Here is a 26,844-nt window from a genome sequence, read left to right as displayed (position 1 = left end):
AAAGCCTGGGAAATAACACTCCCTTTTTCACAGCTATTTGTCAGCAGCATGGGTAGAAAACGCTCTTGGTAATTATGTTGTATTGTGAACAACTCCATCATAGGATTACAATGGGAATGTTAATGCTTTTAGTGTTGCTGTTCAGTTTAGGGTTAGGTTATTGTTGTAAAGGATGTAATAATAACAACACCTTCTATGTTCATCCTAACCATGCACTGTCGTTGCATCTAACCAAAACCCATGAGGCTGAACCATTTGATCCGGAATCCGAAATACAAGGTTTGATGAACATGGAGGTTTAAGATTGGTAGTTGCGCTGGAAGCACAAAAAGGGGGGAGTGTGGAAGGGGAAAAGGGATAAAGGGAACTTGGATGCAGACATCTCAGACATGGACACCCCACCCAGCACATAGATGATGAGGCATGGGCCTGTCCGGTACTCGGCCGCTGGCTTGTTCTTGTGCCAATGCCCGAAGCGGGAGAGCTGGTAGGTGGACTCCAGCCGCACCTTCCTCTTGGGTCGCAGCTGCCCGCCCCGAGGCACGAGAGAGATGCCCAGGAACTGCATGCTGTGGCTGCTGGATGTTGGCATACTGGATCAGCCTGATGAGGTTCCCCACGCCTATACCATTCTTCAGGAAGATGTAGAGAAGGATGATGCAGATCTTGTCCTAGGCCTGCATGCTGGGGTCCAACAGGACAGGCACAATGATCTTCATGGGGTCCTTGATCATCTCCCCATCCATGTCTGTCCCCATGGCCAGGTCCTGCTCCACGCTGCACAGCTTCTCCACTGTCCGTTTGAAGTGCCGCATGCAGTGCTCGGCCAGGTTCAGGTGCGTGGAGTACTTGTTCAACTCTTTCTGGTACTGGGGCATCTTCAGGATCTGAGACAGGTCCTTGATGTTGGCCTTGTCCATGGTCAGCCTCTTACTCTCACAGAAGGTGCGCAGCAGCTCGGTCACCTTCTTGGAGACGTCAGCGATGTGCATGTGGCGTAGCTGCACCCAGAGTTCGTCGTCTTCGTCCAGCAGTGCCTCTTTCTCCTGCGAGTCGCTGATGCCCGTCGTCTCGTACTTGTAGGTGCCATTCTCGATGCTGAGCAGGTCGTAGGCCATGGCCTGGTAGGTGAGCTCGTGCAGCAGTGGGGACACCAGGTCGAAGCTCTGGTCCACGATCAGCAGCTGGGAGCGGGCTTTGTCGGGGATTTCTCCCATGCTGGGCTCGTATGCCTTGAATGCCTTGAGTTTGGCCAGCACAGCGTGCACCAGCTGGAAGTTATCTTCATGGTCCTTCCTGTAGTGGATGGCTGGATACTCCTTCAGGGTTACACACAAATGTGGCAATCTGCTCTGCCAGCATCTCCATCTGCTTGTTCTTTCCCAAGAAGCGGTAGGAGCTGAACCAGTTGTGGAAGGTCTGTGGCCCATCCAGGGAGTACACCGGGCTCTCGTAGGGCAGGAAGGCCACGTTGATCTCCCTGAGGGTTTTGATGGCCTTGGTGATCCGTGACTTCCTCAGGTCATTGAACAGAGGCTCAGGACAGGTGTTGATGAAGAAGATGTGAGCCGCCTTGTAGATGAAGATGGAGGTGCCCTGGAAGTCATTGATCAGAGCCTGCACCGACTTCTCCACAGGGCTGAGTAGGTAGATGGCCTCCAGGCTGGGAGTTGTCTCCCAGCACTTATTAATATCTTCCACGAGCGTGATGCCTTTGTCCACGATGTCAGACGTCGTGCAGCACGATGAGAGGATGCACATGCTAGGGTGGTCCATGATCAGCACCTTCCATTCTCCTTCCTTCTTCATGCTGCGAATGACACTGCTGAGGATCGCGGGGTTAACTGTGCTCCAATAATAACACCAGTGGCCTTTTCCAGTTGCTCTAATTTCTCATCATGTTGTTGGCCTTTGTAAATGTTCCAAATTGCTGCTGCACTATTGGCACCATCCCATAGGGATCACTAAGGGGTAAAGGCCTTGGCCATTGGGTTTCATCAGAGTCTATGGTATTGTCTGTATTAGGATGTGCCAGGCCCGGGGGTAGGAGAGAGAGAGGTGGGGGGTGCACAGGAGGTTATCCTGTGCACAGGTTGTCCAGACACACGCTGCAAAAAAATCTCCAACTTGCTTCCGCTCTTGGGTTTTTCCGCCCTGGGGTCTCTTGGGGCGTCCCTCTCAGAGACCTTTGCTCAGTATCCCAGGCCAGGCCGGCTGCCTGTGGCTTCTTCAGCGTCCGCAAACCACACCGGCTCCGGGGCCGCAAAGGCAGACTAGACTGTTGGGTCTCACTGGGCGGCCAACCTCTGCAAATGTAATCTCAGTCCTGTCACTTGTGTTGCCTTTGGTTTGCCTCTGTCTCTGTTTTTCACAGCCGGCTGGGTTTGCTGGTGCTTGGCAGGGAGAGCAAGACAGACTGTGCTGCTTCTTGACCTCGAACGCAGAGCAGCTTCCTCCTTCTCTCTAGGCCAGGCTGACTTTTCAAATTAACCCGTTCCTTCCCCTCCTCCCTTCAGCCTTAACGAGCTGGGGAGATAAAGGGGCCGAGGGGGTTGGTGAGGTGGTTTGGGTAGGGAGGCAGCCGGAGGCTTTACATTTCGGTTTTAAATCCTGCACTCGAGTCTTTAATTTTTCCTGGGAGTCCTTCAGACTCCGCACTCGGGACTCATGGAGTCTCTCTGTAGCTTCCTCCCACCAATAGACAAATTGCTCCCACTGTTGGTCAGAGGCTTTTGGTGACGTAAGGGTTCCCCTGATTTTATCCAGATCGAAGGTACCGGCTAGTGGGAATTGTTTAGCTGGATTATCACGCGGGTAAAAATTCCGATTTTCTGAATACCTGCAGGTCCTAGAACCATAAGGCCCGTACATGTAGTACGCAGGGGATCTCTTCGGAGGTGCGGGGGGGATTTTAGACTGTGCCCCACCTATATTCCAACCACACAGGGGAGTATCCTGTCCGCTCAGCGGATATCTCCTGTCCGCTCAGCAGCTCATAAGGGAAGATTTCCCCACACACACACCTCGGGGAAAGGGTCCACTGGGTCACGGGTTTCACCGCCTCGCGGCTTAAGCCCGGTCCTGGTCAGCGGCCTGAGTAAGGGAAAATTCTCTGCTGGGTCACGGGGTTCGGCTGACCCCCGTTGCTTTCAGATCTCCCACATGGGGTAGCCCTGGGGCGGCTGGAGTCAGCTTAAGTCTTAGACCTGGTCAGCGGCTCATACCCCCCCTGCATTCATTCCTACACACGCCTTCATTCCCCATATCTAGAGGCAGCTCTTTTTAACAATAATCTTAATTCTTTATGTCCGGACTTAATATAACTGTTCCCTTATTTGAGGCAGCAAAAAACCCCTCAGCGCCGGCGCATTAACCTCATTGAGGGCGGCAAAACTATTCCTCAGAACCGCATTCACTAACCTTACTTGAGGGAAGCAACAAATTCCTCAGCACCGCTCTGCAGCCGATCTTGCTGCAAAATCAGTCAGTTCGGATGGCGTGAGCCCCAAAGCGACAGACGGCCCCACGGGCAGTCCTCCTCCGACACCCCAGTAGGGATTTCAAAAGGTCTCTTACCTCTTGATTGGTGCCTTGGGGTTCGAAGAGGTTAATAACGGGCTCCAGCAGAGAACGGTCTAACCCGATCCAGTGGCTGGGAGTTGAAGCTAGACATGGCGGCTGTGATAGCGGGGTCTGGAATCTGTGACTCAGGAGGGCCCAAAGAAAAGCACTAGAGACCACAAGATTGGGGATAAAGCTACACAGAACATCTGGAAAACCTCTCTTAGAGGCTAGTGGGGTCTGGTCTGCTTAGTTCATCAAAGAGCCGGTGAAGAGAGGACTAGGTATCAGTTTGGAAACACGCTCGCAGCCCCTCGCCCGTATCTGGATCCTGCCTGCAGCCCTGGGCCCCATCAGCACCACACAGGAAAGGCAGAATGAGCAGGGGCTCGGGGACAGTTCAGGCTCTAGAAAAACTCTCCTGTGAAGAGAGACTAGAAAGATCAGGGTTGCATAAAGCATAAGAGGGAGCATGACACAACGAAAATAGGACAGAGAAAAGAGCCTGGGGGATTCTGTCTTCCCTGTCGCATGGCACAGGAACAAGGAGACAGCCCAGGAAATTACAGTGGGAAATTCAAAAGACACACTGATGCCCTCAGTGACTGTGGAACTCATTGCCACAGGATGATGCTGAGGCTAACACCTAGCAAGATTCGAAAAGGGACTGGACATTTCCATAGGGAAAAGGAGCATCCAGAGTTAGATTCGCTCAGACTAACTAAAGGTTGTGGAAGGGATATTAAACCTCATGCTTCAGGGTCGTATGGAACCTCTTGTTATGAGCGGTCACAACAGATTTCTCAGTTCGGGGCTGGCAAAACCCTAAAATTTTAGGCCAAAATTATGAAACGGCATCTTTGGATTCTCAGGGGGTTGTTCTTTCTTTGCAGGGGCTATTCACTGTGGAGTTACTCACATGTATCAATGAGCGCACAGCTCCTTTATTGAACTGCAGCAAGGACGATTTAGGTTAGACACTTTTGAACAGTCAGGGTAGCGAAGCACGGGAAGAAATGACCAAGGGAGATGGTTAGACAAACCCCCATCTAGATAATATTTACTCCTGCCTCAAGAGACTGGATAGATTGAGGGCCCTTCTAGTCCTACATTTCTGTGATTCTAGTCGTAAGGTGAAAGCATGACAGAGAAAACATCTTAAAACCACAAAACACATGCTAAGAAGCTCCAGAGATGGCTCCAGGGCCCTGGCTGGGGTCTGTCCTTCAAACGTTTCAAGCTCACAACAGAAGCGAAGCAAAACTAGCACAACTATGAAGGAGCTTCAAAAGGCTGGGGTTGGTTTTATTTTGCATAACTGAAATTTGCATTCATGTCCCCTTAGAGAGTCCCCACGACGCTGCTTGGCCATGAGGCCAGTCTTGTCTGGTGCATCGTCCATCTGGTCCTTTGAAGTGTTTTCTCATAAATTCATAGATGCAAAGACAAGAAGGGTTCATGGTGACCCTCTAGGGCAGTGGTTCTCATGTACCCCGGTCTACGCTGAGGGCTTCCAAGGGGTCCATCAACTCATCTAGATATTCGCCTAATTTCCAACAGGCTACATAGAAAGTGCGAGCAAAGTCAGCACAAACTAAAATTTCATCCAGGCAATGTCTTGTTTACACGGCTCTATCTACTATCCACTGAAATGTAAGTACAACCTTTCTGTTCCAATCAATTTATTTTATAATCCCATGGTACAAATGAGAAAGTCAGCCATTTCCCAGTAACTGCACGCTGGGACACTTTTGCATGTTTATGTCTGATTTCGGAAGCAAGTCGTTTTTAAGTGAGGTGAAACGTGGGGTTAGGCAAGACAAATCCGACTGCTGAAAGGGGGACAGTCGTCTAGAAAGGCTGAGGCCCAAATCTAGGGATCTTCTCTCATTTCATTTCTAGCGCGGATCTTTTAGAAGAACATCTCGTCTCGGTTGAAAAATTGTCGTGGTGGTGAATCCACCATGCCCGTCGGTAGATTGTGCCCGTTGTTAATTACGCTCTCGGTTATAAATTGACACCTTTGTTTCCAGGCTGATTTCGTCTAGCTTCAGCTTCCGGCCAGAACGCGTCATATCCTGCCTGCCCCCTTAGAAAGGTGTCTTGTCATCTTGGGTCCCGGTAACGCAGAACCTTTGCGATGAAGGCAAAGGACCCCAAAGGAATTCGACTTAATTCCATACAGTTGCCCTAGGGTATAGCAGGAAATAGCCCCCTCTGTCGATGAAAAGCCTGGGAAATAACACTCCCTTTTTCACAGCTATTTGTCAGCAGCATGGGTAGAAAACGCTCTTGGTAATTATGTTGTATTGTGAACAACTCCATCATAGGATTACAATGGGAATGTTAATGCTTTTAGTGTTGCTGTTCAGTTTAGGGTTAGGTTATTGTTGTAAAGGATGTAATAATAACAACACCTTCTATGTTCATCCTAACCATGCACTGTCGTTGCATCTAACCAAAACCCATGAGGCTGAACCATTTGATCCGGAATCCGAAATACAAGGTTTGATGAACATGGAGGTTTAAGATTGGTAGTTGCGCTGGAAGCACAAAAAGGGGGGAGTGTGGAAGGGGAAAAGGGATAAAGGGAACTTGGATGCAGACATCTCAGACATGGACACCCCACCCAGCACATAGATGATGAGGCATGGGCCTGTCCGGTACTCGGCCGCTGGCTTGTTCTTGTGCCAATGCCCGAAGCGGGAGAGCTGGTAGGTGGACTCCAGCCGCACCTTCCTCTTGGGTCGCAGCTGCCCGCCCCGAGGCACGAGAGAGATGCCCAGGAACTGCATGCTGTGGCTGCTGGATGTTGGCATACTGGATCAGCCTGATGAGGTTCCCCACGCCTATACCATTCTTCAGGAAGATGTAGAGAAGGATGATGCAGATCTTGTCCTAGGCCTGCATGCTGGGGTCCAACAGGACAGGCACAATGATCTTCATGGGGTCCTTGATCATCTCCCCATCCATGTCCGTCCCCATGGCCAGGTCCTGCTCCACGCTGCACAGCTTCTCCACTGTCCGTTTGAAGTGCTGCATGCAGTGCTCGGCCAGGTTCAGGTGCGTGGAGTACTTGTTCAACTCTTTCTGGTACTGGGGCATCTTCAGGATCTGAGACAGGTCCTTGATGTTGGCCTTGTCCATGGTCAGCCTCTTACTCTCACAGAAGGTGCGCAGCAGCTCGGTCACCTTCTTGGAGACGTCAGCGATGTGCATGTGGCGTAGCTGCACCCAGAGTTCGTCGTCTTCGTCCAGCAGTGCCTCTTTCTCCTGCGAGTCGCTGATGCCCGTCGTCTCGTACTTGTAGGTGCCATTCTCGATGCTGAGCAGGTCGTAGGCCATGGCCTGGTAGGTGAGCTCGTGCAGCAGTGGGGACACCAGGTCGAAGCTCCGGTCCACAATCAGCAGCTGGGAGTGGGCTTTGTCGGGGATTTCTCCCATGCTGGGCTCGTATGCCTTGAATGCCTTGAGTTTGGCCAGCACAGCGTGCACCAGCTGGAAGTTATCTTCATGGTCCTTCCTGTAGCGGATGGCTGGATACTCCTTCAGGGTTACACACAAATGTGGCAATCTGCTCTGCCAGCATCTCCATCTGCTTGTTCTTTTCCAAGAAGCGGTAGGAGCTGAACCAGTTGTGGAAGGTCTGTGGCCCATCCAGGGAGTACACCGGGCTCTCGTAGGGCAGGAAGGCCATGTTGATCTCCCTGAGGGTTTTGATGGCCTTGGTGATCCGTGACTTCCTCAGGTCATTGAACAGAGGCTCAGGACAGGTGTTGATGAAGAAGATGTGAGCCGCCTTGTAGATGAAGATGGAGGTGCCCTGGAAGTCATTGATCAGAGCCTGCACCGACTTCTCCACAGGGCTGAGCAGGTAGATGGCCTCCAGGCTGGGAGTTGTCTCCCGGCGCTTATTAATATCTTCCACGAGCGTGATGCCTTTGTCCACGATGTCAGACGTCGTGCAGCACGATGAGAGGATGCACATGCTAGGGTGGTCCATGATCAGCACCTTCCATTCTCCTTCCTTCTTCATGCTGCGAATGACACTGCTGAGGATCGCGGGGTTAACTGTGCTCCAATAATAACACCAGTGGCCTTTTCCAGTTGCTCTAATTTCTCATCATGTTGTTGGCCTTTGTAAATGTTCCAAATTGCTGCTGCACTATTGGCACCATCCCATAGGGATCACTAAGGGGTAAAGGCCTTGGCCATTGGGTTTCATCAGAGTATATGGTATTGTCTGTATTAGGATGTGCCAGGCCCGGGGGTAGGAGAGAGAGAGGTGGGGGGTGCACAGGAGGTTATCCTGTGCACAGGTTGTCCAGACACACGCTGCAAAAAAATCTCCAACTTGCTTCCGCTCTTGGGTTTTTCCGCCCTGGGGTCTCTTGGGGCGTCCCTCTCAGAGACCTTTGCTCAGTATCCCAGGCCAGGCCGGCTGCCTGTGGCTTCTTCAGCGTCCGCAAACCACACCGGCTCCGGGGCCGCAAAGGCAGACTGTTGGGTCTCACTGGGCGGCCAACCTCTGCAAACGTAATCTCAGTCCTGTCACTTGTGTTGCCTTTGGTTTGCCTCTGTCTCTGTTTTTCACAGCTGGCTGGGTTTGCTGGTGCTTGACAGGGAGAGCAAGACAGACTGTGCTGCTTCTTGACCTTGAACACAGAGCAGCTCCCTCTTTCTCTCCAGGCCAGGCTGACTTTTCAAATTAACCCGTCCCTTCCCCTCCTCCCTTCAGCCTTAACGAGCTGGGGAGATAAAGGGGCCGAGGGGGTTGGTGAGGTGGTTTGGGTAGGGAGGCAGCCGGAGGCTTTACATTTCGTTTTTAAATCCTGCACTCGAGTCTTTAATTTTTCCTGGGAGTCCTTCAGACTCCGCACTCGGGACTCATGGAGTCTCTCTGTAGCTTCCTCCCACCCATAGACAAATTGCTCCCACTGTTGGTCAGAGGCTTTTGGTGACGTAAGGGTTCCCCTGATTTTATCCAGATCGAAGGTACCGGCTAGTGGGAATTGTTTAGCTGGATTATCACGCGGGTAAAAATTCCGATTTTCTGAATACCTGCAGGTCCTAGAACCATAAGGCCCGTACATGTAGTACACAGGGGATCCCTTTGGAGGTGCGGGGGGGATTTTAGACTGTGCCCCACCTATATTCCAACCACACAGGGGAGTATCCTGTCCGCTCAGCGGATCATCTCCTGTCCACTCAGCAGCTCATAAGGGAAGATTTCCCCACACACACACCTCGGGGAAAGGGTCCACTGGGTCACGGGTTTCACCACCTCGCGGCTTAAGCCCGGTCCTGGTCAGCGGCCTGAGTAAGGGAAAATTCTCTGCTGGGTCACGGGGTTCGGCTGACCCCCGTTGCTTTCAGATCTCCCACATGGGGTAGCCCTGGGGAGGCTGGAGTCAGCTTAAGTCTTAGACCTGGTCAGCGGCTCATACCCCCCCTGCATTCATTCCTACACACGCCTTCATTCCCCATATCTGGAGGCAGCTCTTTTTAACAATAATCTTAATTCTTTATGTCCGGACTTAATATAACTGTTCCCTTATTTGAGGCAGCAAAAAACCCCTCAGCGCCGGCGCATTAACCTCATTGAGGGCGGCAAAACTATTCCTCAGAACCGCATTCACTAACCTTACTTGAGGGAAGCAACAAATTCCTCAGCACCGCTCTGCAGCCGATCTTGCTGCAAAATCAGTCAGTTCGGATGGCGTGAGCCCCAAAGCGACAGACGGCCCCACGGGCAGTCCTCCTCCGACACCCCAGTAGGGATTTCAAAAGGTCTCTTACCTCTTGATTGGTGCCTTGGGGTTCGAAGAGGAACGGTCCGTAGCCGTCGTCGCTGTCTCAGCCGGGCGTTGCCATCCGAGTCACGGCACCAAATTGTGGAAGAAAACGTCGTCTTCGCTGTTAGGTTGTTTGCAACATGTCAGAGACGGTTTATTCTCAAGCAATTGCGAGGGGGAGAGTGCGCACGGCCAGGGATTCCCCCATCGCAGGGAGGTCTCCCCCAGATAAACAGTTCGGGGCTGGCAAAACCCTAAAATTTTAGGCCAAAATTATGAAACGGCATCTTAGGATTCTCAGGGGGTTGTTCTTTCTTTGCAGGGGCTATTCACTGTGGAGTTACTCACATGTATCAATGAGCGCACAGCTCCTTTATTGAACTGCAGCAAGGACGATTTAGGTTAGACACTTTTGAACAGTCAGGGTAGCGAAGCATGGGAAGAAATGACCAAGGGAGATGGTTAGACAAACCCCCATCTAGATAATATTTACTCCTGCCTCAAGAGACTGGATAGATTGAGGGCCCTTCTAGTCCTACATTTCTGTGATTCTAGTCGTAAGGTGAAAGCATGACAGAGAAAACATCTTAAAACCACAAAACACATGCTAAGAAGCTCCAGAGATGGCTCCAGGGCCCTGGCTGGGGTCTGTCCTTCAAACGTTTCAAGCTCACAACAGAAGCGAAGCAAAACTAGCACAACTATGAAGGAGCTTCAAAAGGCTGGGGTTGGTTTTATTTTGCATAACTGAAATTTGCATTCATGTCCCCTTAGAGAGTCCCCACGACGCTGCTTGGCCATGAGGCCAGTCTTGTCTGGTGCATCGTCCATCTGGTCCTTTGAAGTGTTTTCTCATAAATTCATAGATGCAAAGACAAGAAGGGTTCATGGTGACCCTCTAGGGCAGTGGTTCTCATGTACCCCGGTCTACGCTGAGGGCTTCCAAGGGGTCCATCAACTCATCTAGATATTCGCCTAATTTCCAACAGGCTACATAGAAAGTGCGAGCAAAGTCAGCACAAACTAAAATTTCATCCAGGCAATGACTTGTTTACACGGCTCTATCTACTATCCACTGAAATGTAAGTACAACCTTTCTGTTCCAATCAATTTATTTTATAATCCCATGGTACAAATGAGAAAGTCAGCCATTTCCCAGTAACTGCACGCTGGGACACTTTTGCATGTTTATGTCTGATTTCGGAAGCAAGTCGTTTTTAAGTGAGGTGAAACGTGGGGTTAGGCAAGACAAATCCGACTGCTGAAAGGGGGACAGTCGTCTAGAAAGGCTGAGGCCCAAATCTAGGGATCTTCTCTCATTTCATTTCTAGCGTGGATCTTTTAGAAGAACATCTCGCCTCGGTTGAAAAATTGTCGTGGTGGTGAATCCACCATGCCCGTCGGTAGATTGTGCCCGTTGTTAATTACGCTCTCGGTTATAAATTGACACCTTTGTTTCCAGGCTGATTTCGTCTAGCTTCAGCTTCCGGCCAGAACGCGTCATATCCTGCCTGCCCCCTTAGAAAGGTGTCTTGTCATCTTGGGTCCCGGTAACGCAGAACTTTTGCGATGAAGGCAAAGGACCCCAAAGGAATTCGACTTAATTCCATACAGTTGCCCTAGGGTATAGCAGGAAATAGCCCCCTCTGTCGATGAAAAGCCTGGGAAATAACACTCCCTTTTTCACAGCTATTTGTCAGCAGCATGGGTAGAAAACGCTCTTGGTAATTATGTTGTATTGTGAACAACTCCATCATAGGATTACAATGGGAATGTTAATGCTTTTAGTGTTGCTGTTCAGTTTAGGGTTAGGTTATTGTTGTAAAGGATGTAATAATAACAACACCTTCTATGTTCATCCTAACCATGCCCTGTCGTTGCATCTAACCAAAACCCATGAGGCTGAACCATTTGATCCGGAATCCGAAATACAAGGTTTGATGAACATGGAGGTTTAAGATTGGTAGTTGCGCTGGAAGCACAAAAAGGGGGGAGTGTGGAAGGGGAAAAGGGATAAAGGGAACTTGGATGCAGACATCTCAGACATGGACACCCCACCCAGCACATAGATGATGAGGCATGGGCCTGTCCGGTACTCGGCCGCTGGCTTGTTCTTGTGCCAATGCCCGAAGCGGGAGAGCTGGTAGGTGGACTCCAGCCGCACCTTCCTCTTGGGTCGCAGCTGCCCGCCCCGAGGCACGAGAGAGATGCCCAGGAACTGCATGCTGTGGCTGCTGGATGTTGGCATACTGGATCAGCCTGATGAGGTTCCCCACGCCTATACCATTCTTCAGGAAGATGTAGAGAAGGATGATGCAGATCTTGTCCTAGGCCTGCATGCTGGGGTCCAACAGGACAGGCACAATGATCTTCATGGGGTCCTTGATCATCTCCCCATCCATGTCCGTCCCCATGGCCAGGTCCTGCTCCACGCTGCACAGCTTCTCCACTGTCCGTTTGAAGTGCCGCATGCAGTGCTCGGCCAGGTTCAGGTGCGTGGAGTACTTGTTCAACTCTTTCTGGTACTGGGGCATCTTCAGGATCTGAGACAGGTCCTTGATGTTGGCCTTGTCCATGGTCAGCCTCTTACTCTCACAGAAGGTGCGCAGCAGCTCGGTCACCTTCTTGGAGACGTCAGCGATGTGCATGTGGCGTAGCTGCACCCAGAGTTCGTCGTCTTCGTCCAGCAGTGCCTCTTTCTCCTGCGAGTCGCTGATGCCCGTCGTCTCGTACTTGTAGGTGCCATTCTCGATGCTGAGCAGGTCGTAGGCCATGGCCTGGTAGGTGAGCTCGTGCAGCAGTGGGGACACCAGGTCGAAGCTCTGGTCCACGATCAGCAGCTGGGAGCGGGCTTTGTCGGGGATTTCTCCCATGCTGGGCTCGTATGCCTTGAATGCCTTGAGTTTGGCCAGCACAGCGTGCACCAGCTGGAAGTTATCTTCATGGTCCTTCCTGTAGCGGATGGCTGGATACTCCTTCAGGGTTACACACAAATGTGGCAATCTGCTCTGCCAGCATCTCCATCTGCTTGTTCTTTTCCAAGAAGCGGTAGGAGCTGAACCAGTTGTGGAAGGTCTGTGGCCCATCCAGGGAGTACACCGGGCTCTCGTAGGGCAGGAAGGCCACGTTGATCTCCCTGAGGGTTTTGATGGCCTTGGTGATCCGTGACTTCCTCAGGTCATTGAACAGAGGCTCAGGACAGGTGTTGATGAAGAAGATGTGAGCCGCCTTGTAGATGAAGATGGAGGTGCCCTGGAAGTCATTGATCAGAGCCTACACCGACTTCTCCACAGGGCTGAGCAGGTAGATGGCCTCCAGGCTGGGAGTTGTCTCCCGGCGCTTATTAATATCTTCCACGAGCGTGATGCCTTTGTCCACGATGTCAGACGTCGTGCAGCACGATGAGAGGATGCACATGCTAGGGTGGTCCATGATCAGCACCTTCCATTCTCCTTCCTTCTTCATGCTGCGAATGACACTGCTGAGGATCGCGGGGTTAACTGTGCTCCAATAATAACACCAGTGGCCTTTTCCAGTTGCTCTAATTTCTCATCATGTTGTTGGCCTTTGTAAATGTTCCAAATTGCTGCTGCACTATTGGCACCATCCCATAGGGATCACTAAGGGGTAAAGGCCTTGGCCATTGGGTTTCATCAGAGTATATGGTATTGTCTGTATTAGGATGTGCCAGGCCCGGGGGTAGGAGAGAGAGAGGTGGGGGGTGCACAGGAGGTTATCCTGTGCACAGGTTGTCCAGACACACGCTGCAAAAAAATCTCCAACTTGCTTCCGCTCTTGGGTTTTTCCGCCCTGGGGTCTCTTGGGGCGTCCCTCTCAGAGACCTTTGCTCAGTATCCCAGGCCAGGCCGGCTGCCTGTGGCCTCTTCAGCGTCCGCAAACCACACCGGCTCCGGGGCCGCAAAGGCAGACTAGACTGTTGGGTCTCACTGGGCGGCCAACCTCTGCAAATGTAATCTCAGTCCTGTCACTTGTGTTGCCTTTGGTTTGCCTCTGTCTCTGTTTTTCACAGCCAGCTGGGTTTGCTGGTGCTTGGCAGGGAGAGCAAGACAGACTGTGCTGCTTCTTGACCTCGAATGCAGAGCAGCTTCCTCTTTCTCTCTAGGCCAGGCTGACTTTTCAAATTAACCCGTTCCTTCCCCTCCTCCCTTCAGCCTTAACGAGCTGGGGAGATAAAGGGGCCGAGGGGGTTGGTGAGGTGGTTTGGTTGGGAGGCAGCCGGAGGCTTTACATTTCGTTTTTAAATCCTGCACTCGAGTCTTTAATTTTTCCTGGGAGTCCTTCAGACTCCGCACTCGGGACTCATGGAGTCTCTCTGTAGCTTCCTCCCATCAACAGACAAATTGCTCCCACTGTTTGTCAGAGGCTTTTGGTGACGTAAGGGTTCTCCTGATTTTATCCAGATCGAAGGTACCGGCTAGTGGGAATTGTTTAGCTGGATTATCACGCGGGTAAAAATTCCGATTTTCTGAATACCTGCAGGTCCTAGAACCATAAGGCCCGTACATGTAGTACGCAGGGGATCCCTTCGGAGGTGCGGGGGGGATTTTAGACTGTGCCCCACCTATATTCCAACCACACAGGGGAGTATCCTGTCCGCTCAGCGGATCATCTCCTGTCCGCTCAGCAGCTCATAAGGGAAGATTTCCCCACACTCACACCCCGGGGAAAGGGTCCACTGGGTCACGGGTTTCACTGCCTCGCGGCTTAAGCCCGGTCCTGGTCAGCGGCCTGAGTAAGGGAAAATTCTCTGCTGGGTCACGGGGTTCGGCTGACCCCCGTTGCTTTCAGATCTCCCACATGGGGTAGCCCTGGGGAGGCTGGAGTCAGCTTAAGTCTTAGACCTGGTCAGCGGCTCATACCCCCCCTGCATTCATTCCTACACACGCCTTCATTCCCCATATCTAGAGGCAGCTCTTTTTAACAATAATCTTAATTCTTTATGTCCGGACTTAATATAACTGTTCCCTTATTTGAGGCAGCAAAAAACCCCTCAGCGCCGGCGCATTAACCTCATTGAGGGCGGCAAAACTATTCCTCAGAACCGCATTCACTAACCTTACTTGAGGGAAGCAACAAATTCCTCAGCACCGCTCTGCAGCCGATCTTGCTGCAAAATCAGTCAGTTCGGATGGCGTGAGCCCCAAAGCGACAGACGGCCCCACGGGCAGTCCTCCTCCGACACCCCAGTAGAGATTTCAAAAGGTCTCTTACCTCTTGATTGGTGCCTTGGGGTTCGAAGAGGAACGGTCCGTAGCCGTCGTCGCTGTCTCAGCCGGGCGTTGCCATCCGAGTCACGGCACCAAATTGTGGAAGAAAACGTCGTCTTCGCTGTTAGGTTGTTTGCAACATGTCAGAGACGGTTTATTCTCAAGCAATTGCGAGGGGGAGAGTGCGCACAGCCAGGGATTCCCCCATCGCAGGGAGGTCTCCCCCAGATAAACAGTTCGGGGCTGGCAAAACCCTAAAATTTTAGGCCAAAATTATGAAACGGCATCTTTGGATTCTCAGGGGGTTGTTCTTTCTTTGCAGGGGCTATTCACTGTGGAGTTACTCACATGTATCAATGAGCGCACAGCTCCTTTATTGAACTGCAGCAAGGACGATTTAGGTTAGACACTTTTGAACAGTCAGGGTAGCGAAGCATGGGAAGAAATGACCAAGGGAGATGGTTAGACAAACCCCCATCTAGATAATATTTACTCCTGCCTCAAGAGACTGGATAGATTGAGGGCCCTTCTAGTCCTACATTTCTGTGATTCTAGTCGTAAGGTGAAAGCATGACAGAGAAAACATCTTAAAACCACAAAACACATGCTAAGAAGCTCCAGAGATGGCTCCAGGGCCCTGGCTGGGGTCTGTCCTTCAAACGTTTCAAGCTCACAACAGAAGCGAAGCAAAACTAGCACAACTATGAAGGAGCTTCAAAAGGCTGGGGTTGGTTTTATTTTGCATAACTGAAATTTGCATTCATGTCCCCTTAGAGAGTCCCCACGACGCTGCTTGGCCATGAGGCCAGTCTTGTCTGGTGCATCATCCATCTGGTCCTTTGAAGTGTTTTCTCATAAATTCATAGATGCAAAGACAAGAAGGGTTCATGGTGACCCTCTAGGGCAGTGGTTCTCACGTACCCCGGTCTACGCTGAGGGCTTCCAAGGGGTCCATCAACTCATCTAGATATTCACCTAATTTCCAACAGGCTACATAGAAAGTGCGAGCAAAGTCAGCACAAACTAAAATTTCATCCAGGCAATGACTTGTTTACACGGCTCTATCTACTATCCACTGAAATGTAAGTACAACCTTTCTGTTCCAATCAATTTATTTTATAATCCCATGGTACAAATGAGAAAGTCAGCCATTTCCCAGTAACTGCACGCTGGGACACTTTTGCATGTTTAAGTCTGATTTCGGAAGCAAGTCGTTTTTAAGTGAGGTGAAATGTGGGGTTAGGCAAGACAAATCCGACTGCTGAAAGGGGGACAGTCGTCTAGAAAGGCTGAGGCCCAAATCTAGGGATCTTCTCTCATTTCATTTCTAGCGCGGATCTTTTAGAAGAACATCTCGCCTCGGTTGAAAAATTGTCGTGGTGGTGAATCCACCATGCCCGTCGGTAGATTGTGCCTGTTGTTAATTACGCTCTCGGTTATAAATTGACACCTTTGTTTCCAGGCTGATTTCGTCTAGCTTCAGCTTCCGGCCAGAACGCGTCATATCCTGCCTGCCCCCTTAGAAAGGTGTCTTGTCATCTTGGGTCCCGGTAACGCAGAACCTTTGCGATGAAGGCAAAGGACCCCAAAGGAATTTTACTTAATTCCATACAGTTGCCCTAGGGTATAGCAGGAAATAGCCCCCTCTGTCGATGAAAAGCCTGGGAAATAACACTCCCTTTTTCACAGCTATTTGTCAGCAGCATGGGTAGAAAACGCTCTTGGTAATTATGTTGTATTGTGAACAACTCCATCATAGGATTACAATGGGAATGTTAATGCTTTTAGTGTTGCTGTTCAGTTTAGGGTTAGGTTATTGTTGTAAAGGATGTAATAATAACAACACCTTCTATGTTCATCCTAACCATGCACTGTCGTTGCATCTAACCAAAACCCATGAGGCTGAACCATTTGATCCGGAATCCGAAATACAAGGTTTGATGAACATGGAGGTTTAAGATTGGTAGTTGCGCTGGAAGCACAAAAAGGGGGGAGTATGGAAGGGGAAAAGGGATAAAGGGAACTTGGACGCAGACATCTCAGACATGGACACCCCACCCAGCACATAGATGATGAGGCATGGGCCTGTCCGGTACTCGGCCGCTGGCTTGTTCTTGTGCCAATGCCCGAAGCGGGAGAGCTGGTAGGTGGACTCCAGCCGCACCTTCCTCTTGGGTCGCAGCTGCCCGCCCCGAGGCACGAGAGAGATGCCCAGGAACTGCATGCTGTGGCTGCTGGATGTTGGCATATTGGATCAGCCTGATGAGGTTCCCCACGCCTATACCATTCTTCAGGAAGATGTAGAGAAGGATGATGCAGATCTTGTCCTAGGCCTGCATGCTGGGGTCCAACAGGACAGGCACAATGATCTTCATGGGGTCCTTGATCATCTCCCCATCCATGTCTGTCCCCATGGCCAGGTCCTGCTCCACGCTGCACAGCTTCTCCACTGTCCGTTTGAAGTGCTGCATGCAGTGCTCGGCCAGGTTCAGGTGCGTGGAGTACTTGTTCAGCTCTTTCTGGTACTGGGGCATCTTCAGGATCTGAGACAGGTCCTTGATGTTGGCCTTGTCCATGGTCAGCCTCTTACTCTCACAGAAGGTGCGCAGCAGCTCGGTCACCTTCTTGGAGACGTCAGCGATGTGCATGTGGCGTAGCTGCACCCAGAGTTCGTCGTCTTCGTCCAGCAGTGCCTCTTTCTCCTGCGAGTCGTGCCCGTCGTCTCGTACTTGTAGGTGCCATTCTCGATGCTGAGCAGGTCGTAGGCCATGGCCTGGTAGGTGAGCTCGTGCAGCAGTGGGGACACCAGGTCGAAGCTCCGGTCCACGATCAGCAGCTGGGAGCGGGCTTTGTCGGGGATTTCTCCCATGCTGGGCTCGTATGCCTTGAATGCCTTGAGTTTGGCCAGCACAGCGTGCACCAGCTGGAAGTTATCTTCATGGTCCTTCCTGTAGCGGATGGCTGGATACTCCTTCAGGGTTACACACAAATGTGGCAATCTGCTCTGCCAGCATCTCCATCTGCTTGTTCTTTTCCAAGAAGCGGTAGGAGCTGAACCAGTTGTGGAAGGTCTGTGGCCCATCCAGGGAGTACACCGGGCTCTCGTAGGGCAGGAAGGTCACGTTGATCTCCCTGAGGGTTTTGATGGCCTTGGTGATCCGTGACTTCCTCAGGTCATTGAACAGAGGCTCAGGACAGGTGTTGATGAAGAAGATGTGAGCCGCCTTGTAGATGAAGATGGAGGTGCCCTGGAAGTCATTGATCAGAGCCTGCACCGACTTCTCACAGGGCTGAGTAGGTAGATGGCCTCCAGGCTGGGAGTTGTCTCCCGGTGCTTATTAATATCTTCCACGAGCGTGATGCCTTTGTCCACGATGTCAGACGTCGTGCAGCACGATGAGAGGATGCACATGCTAGGGTGGTCCATGATCAGCACCTTCCATTCTCCTTCCTTCTTCATGCTGCGAATGACACTGCTGAGGATCGCGGGGTTAACTGTGCTCCAATAATAACACCAGTGGCCTTTTCCAGTTGCTCTAATTTCTCATCATGTTGTTGGCCTTTGTAAATGTTCCAAATTGCTGCTGCACTATTGGCACCATCCCATAGGGATCACTAAGGGGTAAAGGCCTTGGCCATTGGGTTTCATCAGAGTCTATGGTATTGTCTGTATTAGGATGTGCCAGGCCCGGGGGTAGGAGAGAGAGAGGTGGGGGGTGCACAGGAGGTTATCCTGTGCACAGGTTGTCCAGACACACGCTGCAAAAAAATCTCCAACTTGCTTCCGCTCTTGGGTTTTTCCACCCTGGGGTCTCTTGGGGCGTCCCTCTCAGAGACCTTTGCTCAGTATCCCAGGCCAGGCCGGCTGCCTGTGGCTTCTTCAGCGTCCGCAAACCACACCGGCTCCGGGGCCGCAAAGGCAGACTAGACTGTTGGGTCTCACTGGGCGGCCAACCTCTGCAAATGTAATCTCAGTCCTGTCACTTGTGTTGCCTTTGGTTTGCCTCTGTCTCTGTTTTTCACAGCCGGCTGGGTTTGCTGGTGCTTGGCAGGGAGAGCAAGACAGACTGTGCTGCTTCTTGACCTCGAACACAGAGCAGCTTCCTCTTTCTCTCTAGGCCAGGCTGACTTTTCAAATTAACCCGTTCCTTCCCCTCCTCCCTTCAGCCTTAACGAGCTGGGGAGATAAAGGGGCCGAGGGGGTTGGTGAGGTGGTTTGGTTTGGTTGGGAGGCAGCCGGAGGCTTTACATTTCGTTTTTAAATCCTGCACTCGAGTCTTTAATTTTTCCTGGGAGTCCTTCAGACTCCGCACTCGGGACTCATGGAGTCTCTCTGTAGCTTCCTCCCACCAACAGACAAATTGCTCCCACTGTTTGTCAGAGGCTTTTGGTGACGTAAGGGTTCTCCTGATTTTATCCAGATCGAAGGTACCGGCTAGTGGGAATTGTTTAGCTGGATTATCACGCGGGTAAAAATTCCGATTTTCTGAATACCTGCAGGTCCTAGAACCATAAGGCCCGTACATGTAGTACGCAGGGGATCCCTTCGGAGGTGCGGGGGGGATTTTAGACTGTGCCCCACCTATATTCCAACCACACAGGGGAGTATCCTGTCTGCTCAGCGGATCATCTCCTGTCTGCTCAGCGGATCATCTCCTGTCCGCTCAGCAGCTCATAAGGGAAGATTTCCCCACACTCACACCCCGGGGAAAGGGTCCACTGGGTCACGGGTTTCACCGCCTCACGGCTTAAGCCCGGTCCTGGTCAGCGGCCTGAGTAAGGGAAAATTCTCTGCTGGGTCACGGGGTTCGGCTGACCCCCGTTGCTTTCAGATCTCCCACATGGGGTAGCCCTGGGGCAGCTGGAGTCAGCTTAAGTCTTAGACCTGGTCAGCGGCTCATACCCCCCCTGCATTCATTCCTACACACGCCTTCATTCCCCATATCTAGAGGCAGCTCTTTTTAACAATAATCTTAATTCTTTATGTCCGGACTTAATATAACTGTTCCCTTATTTGAGGCAGCAAAAAACCCCTCAGCGCCGGCGCATTAACCTCATTGAGGGCGGCAAAACTATTCCTCAGAACCGCATTCACTAACCTTACTTGAGGGAAGCAACAAATTCCTCAGCACCGCTCTGCAGCCGATCTTGCTGCAAAATCAGTCAGTTCGGATGGCGTGAGCCCCAAAGCGACAGACGGCCCCACGGGCAGTCCTCCTCCGACACCCCAGTAGGGATTTCAAAAGGTCTCTTACCTCTTGATTGGTGCCTTGGGGTTCGAAGAGGAACGGTCCGTAGCCGTCGTCGCTGTCTCAGCCGGGCGTTGCCATCCGAGTCACGGCACCAAATTGTGGAAGAAAACGTCGTCTTCGCTGTTAGGTTGTTTGCAACATGTCAGAGACGGTTTATTCTCAAGCAATTGCGAGGGGGAGAGTGCGCACGGCCAGGGATTCCCCCATCGCAGGGAGGTCTCCCCCAGATAAACAATTAGGGCAAATATTTATACCTTTTGTTGGCTACAATAATGATCAACAACCGCATCTTGTTTATACACGTTCCTTCCTGATGTCTTACTTTTCTCAATAGTTCCTGCTACCGTCTGTGTCCCATTCTTACCCAACACAAGGTCAGCCGGCATCTCTTCCCGTTTTCCCACTCGCCCAGGCCCTGCCTTAAAGTCTCTCGTTACTAGAGTTAGAGGTAGCTTCACCCTTGCTCTATTCTCTTGAAAACGAAGGTGTCTGCGTCCAAATTCCCTTTATCCCTTTTTCCATTTCCCCACTGCCCCAGCTAATACAGTCGGCTTCCCCCTTCCCCCGAAGCTCAAGCGCTTGGATCCTGGTTCTTGTGGACCCGGCTGGCCCGTTCACGAAAGCTCCCTCGCCAAGGGGTTTTCCTCAGGGACTGGAGCCTTTCCCGACACTCTGTGACACTGACCGCAAACTTTCATTGTTATTCGTAGCCAGGACTAGTTCCTGCCCGTGGTGATGTCCCTTGTCCCTGTGTGGAGGCACAGTTAACCTGTGGAACTCACCGCTGGGGGATGTTGTGGAAACCGAGCCTTGAACCGGGCTCGAAACAGAATGAGAGACGTTCATGGAGGATAGGTCCAGTGATGGCGATTAGCCAAGATGGTCAGGGATGCAACTGTCAATATTAATCCCTGATGCTGCAGTTATAGCCTGTAATATGTCTCACTGTGCTTATGCATCTGAACCAGGTCGGAGCTTCCCACCAGGATCGGGACCAGCTTTGGGACAGTCTCTCGTGGGGAGCCCTTCCATGTCCCAGACTGCAAAGGACGGGATCTCACTCTGCCTCACGGCCTCGCACTTTCCACCCCGTGTCCTCAGGCTGGGGGGTCTTGTCTTAGCTCCCCCACAGACAGCGTTGATCCATGAGTCGTTGGAGCAGACGTTGTCTGTCTAACCCAGGGATTCTTCAACCTTTTTTAATATACGGACACCTGAAAAATGTCAAATGGAGGTGCGCACGTACCCCTTTGGGAATCTTAGACATGGCCTGTGAACCACTGGGGTCTGCAGACCACAAGTTGAAAACCACTGGTGAAGGCGCCATATTGGGCCCGGTTGGTTTCAACCAGTTCCTTAGGGAATGTCTACACTGCAAACCTACCCCCTTTCTGTCTACACACAAATCGCACTAGCCCAGTGTGACAGTCTGGACCCTGACGTTCATCCTTTTTTCAAGACTATGATACATTTGTACCAAGTATGCCTTGTGTCGGTATCATTCAAAAACTCATAATCTTCTGAACATTATTGTCCTGGAAAAAAATGTGTGGCAATATTGTATGTAAAGTTATACGATTCTACTGTATGACATTTCTGAGCCGTGTTCCTGGGGTAATTACCAGGATCTCTGTCCCATGCTGAGGCTCAATCGCTCCAAGACGGGCATTGGCCGGCTTGTCCAGGGGAGGCTGTTCATGGATTCACTCCCCCGCCCCGCCCCGGTGTGAGCGCAGAGCTCTGTGAAACACTGGGAGTTGTTAAGATCCTCCACCTCCATCTCCGGGCTGCTGCACCCACCCTCCAGGTGACAGTGCAGCCCACAGGGGGAAACTGAGGCACGCACTGGCTTCATGCAAAATATTACAGCTGGCCGATTCCCAAGTCGGCCCAGCGTTGCTCCGAGTTGCAAGCAGGGTGGCTTGTTCATCCTGGGCCATTTTCCAGTCGGGCTGGGAGGTTTTCCTAAAAGATCTGCTCTGGGAATTAGTTCGTGGCAGGGCTCTGGGCTGTGGAGGTCAGCCTGGCTGACCACAACGGTTCCCTCCAGGCATGGCAGCTCTGAAATTAGCCGCCCCTCTAAGAGGCAGGCTTTGATGCTGATGCTGGGTGACATGCTACAACCTGGTGTGGACAGGATAGGCATGGGGTGCAGTCTGGCCTTGGGAACCTATGAATCCAGGAACCCCCGTTCATTCCTGTCCCTTTCCAATCCACTCTCATGCTTCAGGGCTTGGGCTGCAGGGTCAGGAAGGTTTATTTCCCCCACCCCCTCAGCTGCACAATGGACCAGGTGCATTCTGGGCTTTTTTTTCCCTCCCACTCTCCTCTGAATAATCAGCAATGGGCTGGAGCTTTGAGAAGCTTCAGAAAATCCCCTTTTTAAAGGCCCAGCCGCACTCCCGTGCTCCACTCTGGCTTGCCCAGGTCAGCGAGGCAGGGACCGTGGGGGGGGGGAGTGTCACCGTCTCCTAGAGCCTGCTGAGATGATTGGGGCATCTCTCTGCTGGCCAATTGTTGGACGCTGTTGGCTGCAGCAGCTCTCTTGTTCCCCAGCAGTTCAGTCTCCTGCGTTGGTCTAACAAGGAGTCGGTGATTTCTCAACTTCTCCCCATCACGCTGGGGCATTTCTACCCTTCCGTGCAGAGCAAATGAGCTGGGGGGGAGGGGGGAGGCTCTGGCCCAGCTCAGCACCACGTTGATTTCACGCCCCTGTACCTGGTGAACGAACGCACCTCGTACAGAAGCACCCTGGGCTGCCAGTTTGGGTTGGACTAGGGGGACCAGATGTCCTGATTTTATAGGACAGTCCTGATTTGTTTTTGTTTTTTCTTATATAGGCTCCTATTACCCCTGCTCCCCTGTCCCGATTTTTCACACTTGCCGTCTGCTCGCCCTAGTTCGGACGCTCCTGGAAGTTTCATCCCACGGCCTAATCTTTAATTCTTGGAGCCTCCAGGACACTCCCGGAGGGGGAGCCCCTAGCCCTCGGGTATGCAGCTAGCGCCCCTCCGTGGCGGCATCCGTCCCTGATTTTAGTGCGGCCTATAACCCGGCTCGGAAGAATTTGATATTTAATGGGTCAATGTGTCGAAATCGCCGCCCACGCCCAAAGCGCCAGTAACAATTTGTCACTCCCGCGTGAAAGTCACAGATCAGCAACGCAAGAGAAAAACGCTGCCTGGGAACATACCAGCATGTGATATATTGTGACATGGAGCCTGTGTGCTTTGATGTGTCTTTATGGATCTCACTGTCTACGTGAATTAAATACTTATTCCCCAAGCCCCTCGAGGGGCTGGCACATGCCCCCCCATCCCCCATAAGTTGCCGCAACAGAAAATTTAAAAAAAAATCAAAAAAGTTTTAAATGCTTAAAACGCCCTAATTTTGTGCGACTGGGGAAATGCAAAATCGATAAAACCAAACATAAAGCGAAACTATGGAACAGACGCTGGTTTCTCTCACTCACTCAACGAGGGACGAAGTGAGGCCTCTGCCAAAACCCGCGCACGAAAGTGGCACCAGAGTCAGAAGAACGGCTCAGAAATCTCACCGCGGTCCAAGCGCCGGATCGCCACTGGGCTGGGTTTCCGGAAATGAATTCCGCTCAAGCCGCTGCAAGTCACCCCTTTTCCCTGTCCCTCCGCGTCAAATCAGGCCCCGGCTGAGCCAGGAGGCTCCAGTTGCGGACGGAAGCCACTTTTCTGAATACCGCAGACCATGGCAACGGCACTTGCTTCCAGCCAGGGGGCGTCTGCATCATCCGAATAATTTTTAATCAACGTCAGCGCTTGGGAAAAGAGCCGGTGCTGGGTTTGGACGAGCCACCCGGGAGATTTCTGAACTGATCTTCGCCGGAGCTGCCTTGCAACAAATGAAGCTGAATTCCAGCTTCCCATGCCAGAATGGACCCTTGTGAGCATCGGCTGAGCCCCTGTACCCCCGGGGCCAGAGATCTGCCCCCAAGTCATTCCTAGAGCCGATCTCTTAGGGAAAAAACTTCCCAGCTTGATCTTAAAAGGGTCAGGGATGGCGAATCCATCGCGTCCCTTGGGTAACTGACCCACTGGTTAATTCCTCTTGCTGGTAAAGATTTACCCCTTATTTCCAGCCGGAATTTGTCTAGCTTTGGTTTAAAGCCGCCAGATCGTGTTAGATCTTCTAGGAGCCCGTTATTAACTATCTGTCCCCCACGTCGGTATGTCCTGCCCTGAGCTAGTCACCCCTTCGCCGTCTCTTTGTTCTGCTCAATAGCTGGAGCTGCTGGCGTCTCTCGCGCTCAGGCCGGTTTCTAGCCCTTTAAATCATTCTCATGGCTCTTCTCGGACTCCTCCTCGACTGATCAGGAATTGCAGGCAGCAGAACCGGACGCAGCGGGGGCAGAGGGCGGATTCCCCTGGCAGTGGAGACGGGAAAGGAACAGCCCCACCCTCCGAGGTCACGGTTTTCCCATCTGACTGGCCAGTCTCTCCCCAGCTTGGTGTGGGGGTGGCTCAGGGCAGGTCCCCATTGCCAGCTCATGCCCCAGGGATGCAGGGCAGGATGGCGCGGATGGGGACCGACAATCCAGGGAGCCTCATCTCAGTTCTGAGTCGGGTTTCGGTCCAAAAAGGCTTTAAAAGGAGATTAAATTTCATTTCCCAGGGGAGACGGATGGAGAAACAGAACAGAGGGAGGGCTTGCCCAAGGTCATCCAGAGCCATGGAGAGAACCCAGGAGTCCTGGCTCCTAGGCCCCAATCCCTGCTCTAACCACCAGACCCCACTCCCCTCCCAGAGCCATGGAGAGAACCCAGGAGTCCTGGCTCCCAGCCCCCTCTCCCTGCTCTAACCACCAGACCCCACTCCCCTCCCAGAGCCATGGAGAGAACCCAGGAGTCCTGGCTCCCAGCCCCCTCTCCCTGCTCTAACCATCAGACCCCACTCCCCTCCCAAACCCTGGTCATGGCTACGCTAACCCAGAGGTGAGGTTGCTTGGAGGTTATGTCCTCCCCTTGCAGAACAGGGAACTGAGCAAAATCCAGAGAGCTGACAACGGGGTACTGCAAACAGGTTGTAAAAGGAGATGAGGTGCGTGTACATTTCAGCCACTGTGGGGCTGGCGTGTTAATGGAGCTGTGCCCAAAGAGGGCAGAGTTAAGGTGACATGGACAGCATTCACTGTGCATTCTCCCACGTGCAGACATTTGAATTCTGCAAGGGCACAACCGACCCCCCCCCCCCCATCAACCCTCTGTGCTGAGGGCGGGGCTTTGCCATCGACTCTCCTGCCTTGTCGAGCAGGAAGAGACACGCTGCTGGTCAGGCAACGTATTCATTCCCCTTCCGCGATTTATTCCTGCTACGGCGTCTCTCCCTTTCCGCGTGGGCTGGTCACACCCGAGAGAGCTACTGGCTTTTCTTAGCGCTCGTTAGGATCAGGAAACACACGGCTACAAACTGCGCGTTCGGCACTCGCGCCTCCCATCTGTGGCAAACCCAGATCGCCGGTGGAGCACGGGCCAGTCGACCCAGCTACGGGAAAGCGGCCGGCCCCAAATTCCAGGGCACGTTTCCAGCTCTCTTCTACCCCGTCACGCGCCTCGCCCTTGGCTTCAGGGCCGCAGATAAGCCGGATTCTCACACTCGCCCTCCAGCAGGTTCCAGGCTCATAAGCGACTCAAACCTGTCAGCACGACGCTCCGCAGCGTCCCTACGCAGCCACGATCGGCACATCTTGCGGAAGCCCCGGGAAAGGAAGCTCTCGCGGCATCGGCCACTGTCGGCCGGCAGGACACTGGAATAGATGGACCTTTGGCCTGACCCAGGCTGGCCACGTTCCTATCCCGCTCACCCACGTAATGCTGAACCGGGGACACGGCCTCGGTCCAAAACCACCTTCATGGTGGGTGGGGCCTGGTGCTTCATTTAGCCGGAAGTTAATTGACGGCTGAGCCCACGGCTATCAATCTCCAGGAGGGCCGCAATTGAGCGAGTCATTACACCCACTCCGTGTACCAGCACCCGGCAGCAGGTGGAAACCAATTTCAGGGTGGGTCTAACCACCCCAAATTGGGCTCTCCAAGGCCGCCCCGTGCCCCACACCACATTTCAAGGCAAGGGGCGTAACCTTTCAGCTGCCGGAGGGTGTGGAAACCCACGAGCCCTTTTCTGGCCCGGGCGCAGCCACCGTGTTCACACGCCAACAAAAACACGGCACTTGGAAACGTTGGGGAAAGGGCTCTTCTGGGGCAGGCGATATCTCCGGCACCCGGTGCTCAAACCATCCCAAATCGGGGTCAGTAACCCGGCCCCCCGCCCTCCTGAGGGGCACCACATTTCAAAGGGCTCCGCCGAAGCTGGTGGATTTCAGAGGCCTTGGGAACAGGCGGCTTTAACCAGGTCCCTGTCGCAACCTGAATTACCGTGGGAGCGGCAGGGAACAGACACACCTGGGTGGCTGCCCCCGGACCCGTTCCAGGCTGGGTGTGTTGGGGGGGGGACTGGGCTCCCTGCCCCAGAATAAAAGGGGGGCCCCTGAGCGGCTGCTCTGACACCCAGCCAGACGCAGCCTCAGCCACCCTCAAGCTCCCGCTTCTCCTCGTGCTGCTGGGCGCGACGCCCCCCGGCTGCCAGGGCGTCGTCATGCCCGGTGCCGGCTGGTGCGGGTCCTCCGGGGCAGGGGCTGAATCGGAAAGCGCTGGCTGATTGAGTGGGGCACCCCCCACCTGCTGTCCCACGGACCCCAGCCCTCCTTCCCCTCTGCCCCCCCATCTACCCCCCACCGCCAGGGCCGGCTCCCACGCCCGGCTCCTTGCCAAGAATTCAAGGGAGCCGTGGAGGGCTAGAGGGGTGCGCAGCTGGGGACAGATATTGGGGTGCCTGAGGACAGAGGGATAGATAAGTAGAGGGACGGACGGCAGAGTGAGGGGGCAGGGCCGGGGGGCCGGCAGACCCCAGCCAGCTAGGCCCACGTGGGGATGGACAGACAGACAGACCTTGGCTCAAGGGGGCTGGATACCAAAGG

General features: G+C 52.7%; 4 pseudogenes; all 4 read right to left on the bottom strand.

Moving 5' to 3' along the window:
• Positions 1-298: 298 nt before the first annotated feature.
• On the bottom strand, positions 299-5,636 carry LOC123350042 (annotated as a pseudogene).
• Positions 5,637-6,086: 450 nt separating this feature from the next.
• Positions 6,087-10,860, bottom strand: LOC123350041 (annotated as a pseudogene).
• A 450-nt stretch (positions 10,861-11,310) lies between these two features.
• LOC123350039 lies at positions 11,311-16,088 on the bottom strand (annotated as a pseudogene).
• A 450-nt stretch (positions 16,089-16,538) lies between these two features.
• Positions 16,539-20,222, bottom strand: LOC123350038 (annotated as a pseudogene).
• Positions 20,223-26,844: the final 6,622 nt, after the last annotated feature.

Source organism: Mauremys mutica, chromosome 15 (genome assembly GCF_020497125.1).
Source record: "Mauremys mutica isolate MM-2020 ecotype Southern chromosome 15, ASM2049712v1, whole genome shotgun sequence".
Classification (NCBI taxonomy): Eukaryota; Metazoa; Chordata; order Testudines; family Geoemydidae; genus Mauremys; species Mauremys mutica.
This window is presented reverse-complemented; position numbering and strand designations above follow the sequence as displayed.